The following is an 8754-nucleotide window of genomic DNA, read 5'->3' on the forward strand; positions in this document are numbered from 1 at the left end:
TAAAATTGGAAAAGTTAATCACAATCATACTTAAGCCAATAAGAGGATTTATTTGAAAACTGTTGTTGGAAAGTATCACATTCATAAGCATATTGAGACTCATAATAACCTATGAAGCAGTCGTTAAACTGAGGAACAAAGTGGTAGAGAAAATTACTAAGACACAACAGTTTGTCCCTGATGAGGAATACTTATTTTTTTTTCTAAAATGTCCCACAAAAGCACATATCACATCATAAATTAATACCTTTATTTTTTACAGATAACCCATATTATTCTCATCCCTTCTCCTCCTTCATGGAGTCATGCAGCTGAAACATAATGTGACTGAGTTTATCCTACTTGGGTTGACCCAGGATCCTGTTAGGAAGAAAATGGTTTTTGTCACCTTCTTGATTTTCTTTGTGGGGACATTACTGGGTAACCTGCTGATTACTGCTACCATCAAGACCAGCAAGGCTCTTGGGAGTCCAGTGTACTTCTTCCTTTTCCAGTTATCCTTATCAGATGCCTGCTTCTCTACTTCCATAGCACCTAGGATGATTGTGGATTCTCTTTTGAAGAAGATCACTATCTCTTTCAATGAGTGCATAGTCCAAATTTTTTCATTGCATTTCTTTGTCTGCCTGGAGATCTTCATCCTAATCCTCATGCCTGTAGACTGCTATGTGGCCATCTGTAAGCCCCTGCACTACACAATCATCATGAGTCATCGAGTCTGTGGTGTGTTGGTGGCTGTGGCCTGAGTGGGGTCCTGTGTGCATTCTACACTTCAGATTCTTCTAGGCTTGATTCTACCTTTCTGTGGTCTCCATGTGATTGATCATTATTTTTGTGAATTGCATCCTTTGTTGAAACTTGCCTGTGCAGACACCTATGTAATCAACCTACTCTTGGTGTCCAACAGTGGGGCCATCTGTACAGTGAGTTTTTTCATGCTGACCTTCTCCTATGTTACCATCTTGCATTCTCTGAGAAACCACAGTGCTGAAGGGAGGGAAAAAGCCCTCTCCACCTGTGTGTCCCACATCATCATGGCCATCCTTTTCTTTGGTCCTTGCATATTTATATACACACACCTGCTACCACCTTCTCCATGGATACGATAATAGCTGTATTTTATACAATTGGAACCCCTTTGTTCAACCATCTGATTTATACACTGTGGAACACAGAAGTGAAAAATGCCATGAGGTTGTTGTGGAACAAGAATCTGATTTCAGATGACAGAAGATGGAATTTTTCAATGTTTTTTCACAATCTGGGTTAACTTTGAAAAAGTCTGTATTGAATATTATGTTCTTACTGTGGTGATGATATAATCCCTTCCTTGGGCATCAGTTTAGTTCCTTCAGGAAATAGGCAATGTGAACACATACACTGGTTAGTGTTCAAGTACAGTAGAGGAAGACACAGCACCTGGTAAATAGGTATGTAAGGCTCATTGCCTTAGATACTTTCACTGCAGTATCTCTGCCTCTTTTGCCTGCCTAGAGTCACTGTGGTTCTGATCTAATATATTTTCCTGTCCCTTTTCATGAAGATTTCTTGTGTTCTCTGCTTCTAGATATCCATTTATATGCTTATATTCACAGACTGTCAGGTTTCATCTCTTCCAAACTCTTTGCTTTATTAGACACTTTAGTCTCATTATATCTGATAGTAGGCCTTTTACTTAGTAGTTCTTTCTGGTAAAAAAAAAAAGTATCAGATTCAAATAACTGTAAAAACTTCTTGTTGTCAGAAGGATTTATATTTATATATTATCTCCAGTACATTTCTTGAGCTTTTACTTCAATTTCTCACATAGACCTTTCCAGAACAGTGATATAACAGTGAGAAAATTCAGTCTTCTCAAGTAGCTCTTTGAACTTAAAAGGTTTGCCTTTAGGAATTATCATTGTAATAGCATTATCTTCGTAAAACCTACTTTATGCTCCTAATTCGATTCTTTTTAATTTTGGGAGGTTATTATTAAGATTTTTTGAATCATGTCAATTGTAGTAATATTTTTATGGTATTAGATTATTATGACTGTAGCATAGATGGTCCAAATTAAGGAAGATACATTTATGTGAGCAAGAGGTGGAGAGGGCAAACTGTTGATGTTAGTCATTTTTAAACTTTAATAGAATAAAACAATTAATGAGATAAATCAGAGGGTTTTTATATCTTAAAACAGAAATATTTACTTAATAGATGTATGAAATTTCTCTCTGGAAAAGTTTAAAAATTTCAAAATATTAAAAATATATGCGGTTGCTAGGAATTTAACTAGGAGGAATAAAAGGATTCATACTTTGAGTGTGGGGTTATTTGTAAGGAAGGAAAGCTATTCTGTTTGATACTCTAATGGTAGATAGTGTCATATTGGGTATGTCAAAGCCCATAATACAATTCTACAAAACATAGAGTAAACCCTAGTGTAAACTATGGGTTTTAGTAAAAATTGATTAGTATCAACTCCTCATCTGTAATGTACATATCAGAATAATGCAAGTTGTCATTAAATAATCTGTGATGGGTACAGAGGGTTTATGGGAATTCCCTGTACTTTTTGTGTAATTTTTAGTAAACTTAAAATTATTCTAAAAAATAAAGTCTTTCAAAAAGGTTACATCCACAAGAGAGCTCAATTTCTCAGTACCTATTTCAGAAATACATTATTTGAATTTTTATACAAATTTCCTACATAAATACATCTTTTATGAAACCATATATTTATACCCTCAATTACTCTACAGTTTACCCTAGTACACTGTACAAAATCATTGATGAGTATGCAATATTATATTAACTGCGTGAAAATTTTTTTAAACTTGAGTATTATAATATGGTGAACATTACTTTGAATGTTTTCACATTGAGAAAAATTTGTGTTAAAAGGTTTTAGTTTTATTCCACATGATAATCTTCAGTACTTTTATATTTACATATTTAAAAAGCACTCTTACTGTTTACTTACTTTCACTCTTTTTTAAACATAACATAAGCATTAAACTTTTAGTGTTACTAACCACAGAAGATTATGTAATTTTTGTAGGAGGAGTTTAAATCTTTCATAATAACAAAATAATTTTGGATATTGCTATCAATATATCTTCTATAGATTTACATAAGGTTCTGAAAGAAAGTAAATGTAAAACAAACACTTTCAAAGGCCCAGGTAGGATTTTCTGTGCTAAAATTGGCTGAGAGGGTTAGTGTCAAAAATTAATGTTAAACACACCAGAAAAATACATACAAAATGAAGATGAACTGAGTAATATTACACACCCCTTTTTGCTATGTGCTATTCTAGGAGTTGAAAATATAGTAGTGAAGTAAATAAGCAACATCCATTCTACCAGAGAGTCTACTAAGGTGTATAGTGAACACGGATAATAAAAACTGGGCAAATACTGATTACACCAGGGGTTTTAAAAAATGCCAGAACCAAAAGAGCAAGATAATTGAGGAGTGTGATGGTGGCCCAGCTCAGGACATGGATGTATACTATGTAGAACAGGATGGTCAGGAAAAGCTGATATGACTTTTCCACTAAGATGGAAATCAGTGGTTCTTGCCATGGAAAATTTTGCTCCCAGGAGACAGTGGAAAGTCTAGTTACACTGTGGGTTGTCATAGAAATGAGGGTGTGCACTGGTCACTGTTATTGGCATCTGGCAGGTAGAGCTTCAGGATGCTTTGGAACAGCTCCTAATGCACAGGGCAGGACATCACTACAAAGAACTATCTACCTGGCTCAAAAGTTCAGTAGTGCTGAGGCTGAGAAATTCTGACCAATATGAAAATATCTTGAATATTTACAATAAATACAATTCTAGGTAGATGGGACAGCATGTGCAAATTGAATACACTTATTTTATAAGAAATATAATCAAGAAGCCCAATGTGGCCAGAGAAGGGAATGAGAGTGAATATTTGAAAATGAGACCAGAAATATAATAGAGAATCTCAGTATAAAGTGCTTATGGGATTATTCTGGAGAGAAATGGGTAGGCATTTGACATATATCTGACATGATTTAATTTATGTTTTAACAGGATTATTTTGACTGCTTAATTGAGCATCAGGAATGGAAACTGTGATTTTCATTTAACAATGAGAAAAGAGATCATGGTAATTTAGACTAGGTAGGTAGCATATGTGGTGAGAAAAATTCTGTTTATGGATACAGTTTTCACTGTTGATGGGAATATAAAATGACACATCCACACAAGATAAATTTCTGATTCTTCATTTTAACACTAAACATACATTTACCATGTTCTATCTCTTGTTGGTTAAGGTGTTGCCAGTCAAGGAGAAAACCTTTCTTCCTTCTGATGGTGGTAATAAGTAGTATCACATCTTGCCAGAGGTGTAAGATACATCTTTTTCCTTTAGAATCTATACTGATGACATGTGCATGAAAGCTCTCCCTCTGGCTTCCTGACTCCATTTTAGTGAGGTTTTCCTTTACTAAGTTTCACAAAAGGGATGATTAGGCAGAACACAGATTTTTAAGGCACTGAAGTATGATACTACATGGTGGATACCTGCCATTCTACACAGATCAAAAGCCAAAGATGTACTACACTAAGAGTGAACCCAAAGACAACCTATGGAACTGAGTAATTACTCTGTGTCAATGATGTGTCAGGTTCATTGATTACAACATAGTTCAGAACGTTTATAGAGGAAAAGATTCTGTGTGTGAGGAGTGGAGAGGGAGATGGTATATTTTCCTCTCAAACTTGCTGTGAACCTAAAATAGCACAAAAAAGGGAAGTTTATAAAAATGTTACGTTTACATCAAAAACTGAAAAAAATGTTAAGCTGAATTCATTAAAACTAAATGTGCCTGCTCTGGAAGACACCCTGCTCAGACAATAAGAAAACTAGCCACAGACTGAAAGCAATTATTTGTGAAATCCTTATCTGACAAATGACTCATATACAAAATGTTCAGAGAACACTTAAGACCAACAATAGGAAAACAAGCAACCCAATTTTGATAAATAGGCAAATGACCTGCACAAACATCTCACCAAAGAAGATACAGTGATGGAAAGTAAGTGTATGAAAAGATTCTCAATATCATATGTCATTAGGGAATTGCAAATAAAACATTGTGATACCACACACACAGTTTTTAGATTGACTACATACAAAACACTAACATTACCAAATGTTGGTGAGGATATGGAGACATGGGAGAACTCATTCATTACAGTGGGAATACAAAACGGTACAGTCATTTTGAAGATAGTTTAGGAGTTTCTTACAAAGCTAAGCATAAACTTACCATATGATCCAGCAAGGTGTTTCTAGGTATCACCCAAATTAGTTAAAAACTTTGGTCCAGATGAAAAATACACTCTGGTTCTTTCCATAGATGACTGGATAAACTAACCATGAAGCACACATATAGTGAAATATTATTCAGCAATAAAGGGAAATGAACTATCAAACCACAAAAATCATGGAGAAACATTAATCCTGTTGCTGAATGAAAGAAGCCAATATTACAGTCTGTATACTGTATAAATCCAACTGTACGATATAGGACAGAGAAAACTATCAGTCCAGTAAAAAAAGCAGTGTTTGCCAGCACTTGGGTGGGAAGCAGAGAAGGGCATGGTTAAAAGGAACATGTGGGTTAGTTAGGACAGAGAATCTATCTATGTGATACTGTAAAGGCAGATATATTATACATTAGTTAAAACCCATAGAATGTGTAACATCAAGAGTGAATGCTAATATAAATTATGGACTTTGGGTGGTAATGATGCATCAGTGTAGTTTCATCAATTATAAAATATATAATGCAAGATGTTAATAATGAGGGGTTGGCATATGGGAACTCGTACTTTCCATTCATTTATCTTTAAAACTAAAACTGACCTCTATAAATACCAGAGTATTGGTTACCTATAGAATGAAGCACGGACAGGTAGGAAGGTGCTCAGAAAGAGATTTAATTATGGGTAATGTTTTAGTTCTTGGTTGGAAAGTTTACAAGTGTTTCTGCTCTTATTGAAAAATGGGGAAACAAAGTATAAAATGTATGAAATGTGGTAAAATAATTTGGATGTGGGTGAATTCTACAGATGAAATTCTATTGTAAAAATTGTTCTCTCTTTTAGCTCTGCCTTCATGTTGTCTTTCTGCACTCATGGGGGGCAAGTGTTCCAGATCTGTACTCTTTTGGGAAAAACACTGACTTTTCAAGTTACTCCAAATGAAAGTCATGGCTCTATCTCAATTGCTAATAGATCCCTGACACAATCATTACAGCCTGCGTAAAATGTTATTGATTAAACTAGCTGAATTCATATTCCAAACCTTGTGAGATAACATCACCTAAACCTTATATACTGATGAATTGAGAAATTCTGGTTGCTCAGAGAAAAATCAGGATTCAGTTATTCAGGAGAAAAAAAAGACATTCTCCTGTCAGGTAAAAAACCAGGGTCCACAAAGGCATATTTTACATCTTATCTTTAGCCATCACTAGGAACCACACTAAATGTATCTGTAAAGCTGTTTGGATATTGTGCAGCAAAACAGCAGATATCCTACAAAGGTTGCATGCATCCTGCTTATTGATGCCACATTCCATACTGTATCATGAAAAACATATACGCTCTCATGGGGACAACCTGTCATTTTCTATGTTCCATTTGATGCTGATTCCCAGTGTTGTTGATCCTAAGTGCTCTAACTCACATCAGAGAAAGGTATTCCTAGAGGACTACTTGTTGTGTTACAAGACCTGAGCTTCCTCTGCTGTCCTTCCAAATGAGTGGTCTCAGTGTAGTTCAGACAGAATTTGTTAAGCTTATTTCATTTACCATGACCTAGGTATTTTTGGAAAAGGTAATCCCAAAGTGTTACACAATTTCTGTTTTCAATTTGATTTCATTTTATTTATTCATTAATTCTACTAAGCAATTTATTAGAATTGCACACTCTTGAGTGTACAGTGTGCAGAGCCAACTCATTGGCTGAAACATGCAGGATAATATGAATAAATGACAACTAATCCTGTGTAACCATAACTTTACTCATTTGATTTTTCTCTCCTTCCTCAATGACTAGTTGACAAAATTGGCCCTTTTTCAGTACAATGTCCTTCTAATCCCTCTCTTCCCTTATCTGCAGTACTTGTTCTACATGGTTTTCACTACCCTGATCCACTCCCAGAAGACGACCTATTTTGCTGAAAAGATCAAAGCCACATGATGCAAACTCTCACACCCCATAATATCCCTGCATATTCTATCCTTCACATCTTTCTGAGCAATAACTATTCCCCTCCCCCCTGCTGACCCCTCTTCCTGGGCCAGTGGCTATATCCTCTCCCTCAATTCTGTCTTCATCTTCCTCTCAGTCTCTCACATCACTCTGTCCATTTTCACAGAATCCTTCCCTTTGCTGCAAACATAAGCAGGTCTCCTGTCCCATTATTAAAAATACCTTCCTTCCTTCTTTCCTTCTTTCTTTCCTTCCTTCATTTCCTTCCTTCCTTCCTTTCTTCCTTTCCTTCCTGCCCTCCCTTCCTCCCATCTTCATTCTTTTCTTCCGTCCTTTCTTTTTTCTTTCTTTCTTTCTTTCTTTCTTTCTTTCTTTCTTTCTTTCTTTCTTTCTTTCTTTCTTTCTCTCTTTCTCTTTCTTTCTTTCTTTCTTTCTTTCTTTCTTTCTTTCTTTCTTTCTTTCTTTCTTTCTTTCCTTCCTTCCTTCTTTCTTTTTCTTTCTTTCTTTCTTTCTTTCTTTCTTTTTTTCTTTCTTTCTTTCTTTCTTTCTTTCTTTCTTTCTTTCTTTCTCTTTCTTTCTCTTTCTTTCTTTCTTTCTTTCTTTCTTTCTTTCTTTCTTTCTTTCTCTTTCTCTCTCTCTCTCTCTCTCTCTCTCTCTCTCTCTTCCTTCCTTCCTCCCTCCCTCCCTCCCTCCCTTCCTTCCTTTCTTCCTTCCGATACTTATTGGGATATAGTTGCTTTACAATGTTGTGTTCCTTTCTGTTGTACAGCAAACTGAATCAGCTATATGTCTATATATATCCCTTCTTTTTTGGATTTACTTCACATTTAGGTTGCCACTGAGCATTCAGTAGAGTTCCCTGAGCTATACAGTAGGTTCTCATTATCTATCTACTTTTTTAAGCTCTTTATTGAAATATAATTGCTTTACAATCTTGTACCAGCTTTTGAGGTACACCAAAGTGAATCAGCTGTATTGATACATATATCCCCATATCCCCTCCCTCTCACAACTCCCCACACCTGCCCTGTCCTGGCCTTCTAAAGCATCACTCATCATAGAGTTGACCTCCCTTTGTTATACACCAACTTCCCACAAGCTATCTATTTTACAGGTGGTAATGTATATATATCTATGTTACTCTCTCACTCGTCCCAGCTTCCACTTCCCCCCTGCCCCCCCAACCCTGTGTCCTCCAGTCCATTCTCTACATCTGCATTCTTATTCCTGCCCTGTCACTGGATTCATCAGAATGGGAGAATATGTATCTACTTTATACACAGTAGTTACATATGTCAATCCCAATCTCCCAATTTATCCCACCCCCTCTGCTTCCCTTGGTATCCATGCAATTGTTGTCTATGTCTGTGTCTCTTTTACTGCTTTACAAATAAGTTCATTTGTATCATTTTTCAAGATTCCACATATAAGGGGTATTATACGATATTTGGTTTTCTCTTTTTGGCTACTTCTTTCTGTATGACACGTCTCTGCAAATGACAGCATTCTGTG

At 35.8% G+C, this 8754-nt stretch overlaps 1 pseudogene; it reads left to right on the forward strand.

Moving 5' to 3' along the window:
• The first annotated feature begins 305 nt into the window (after nucleotides 1-305).
• Nucleotides 306-1270, forward strand: LOC130848558 (olfactory receptor 4C16-like; annotated as a pseudogene).
• The last annotated feature ends 7484 nt before the right edge of the window (nucleotides 1271-8754 follow it).

This window comes from Hippopotamus amphibius, chromosome 3 (assembly GCF_030028045.1).
Source record: "Hippopotamus amphibius kiboko isolate mHipAmp2 chromosome 3, mHipAmp2.hap2, whole genome shotgun sequence".
Taxonomy (NCBI): domain Eukaryota; kingdom Metazoa; phylum Chordata; class Mammalia; order Artiodactyla; family Hippopotamidae; genus Hippopotamus; species Hippopotamus amphibius.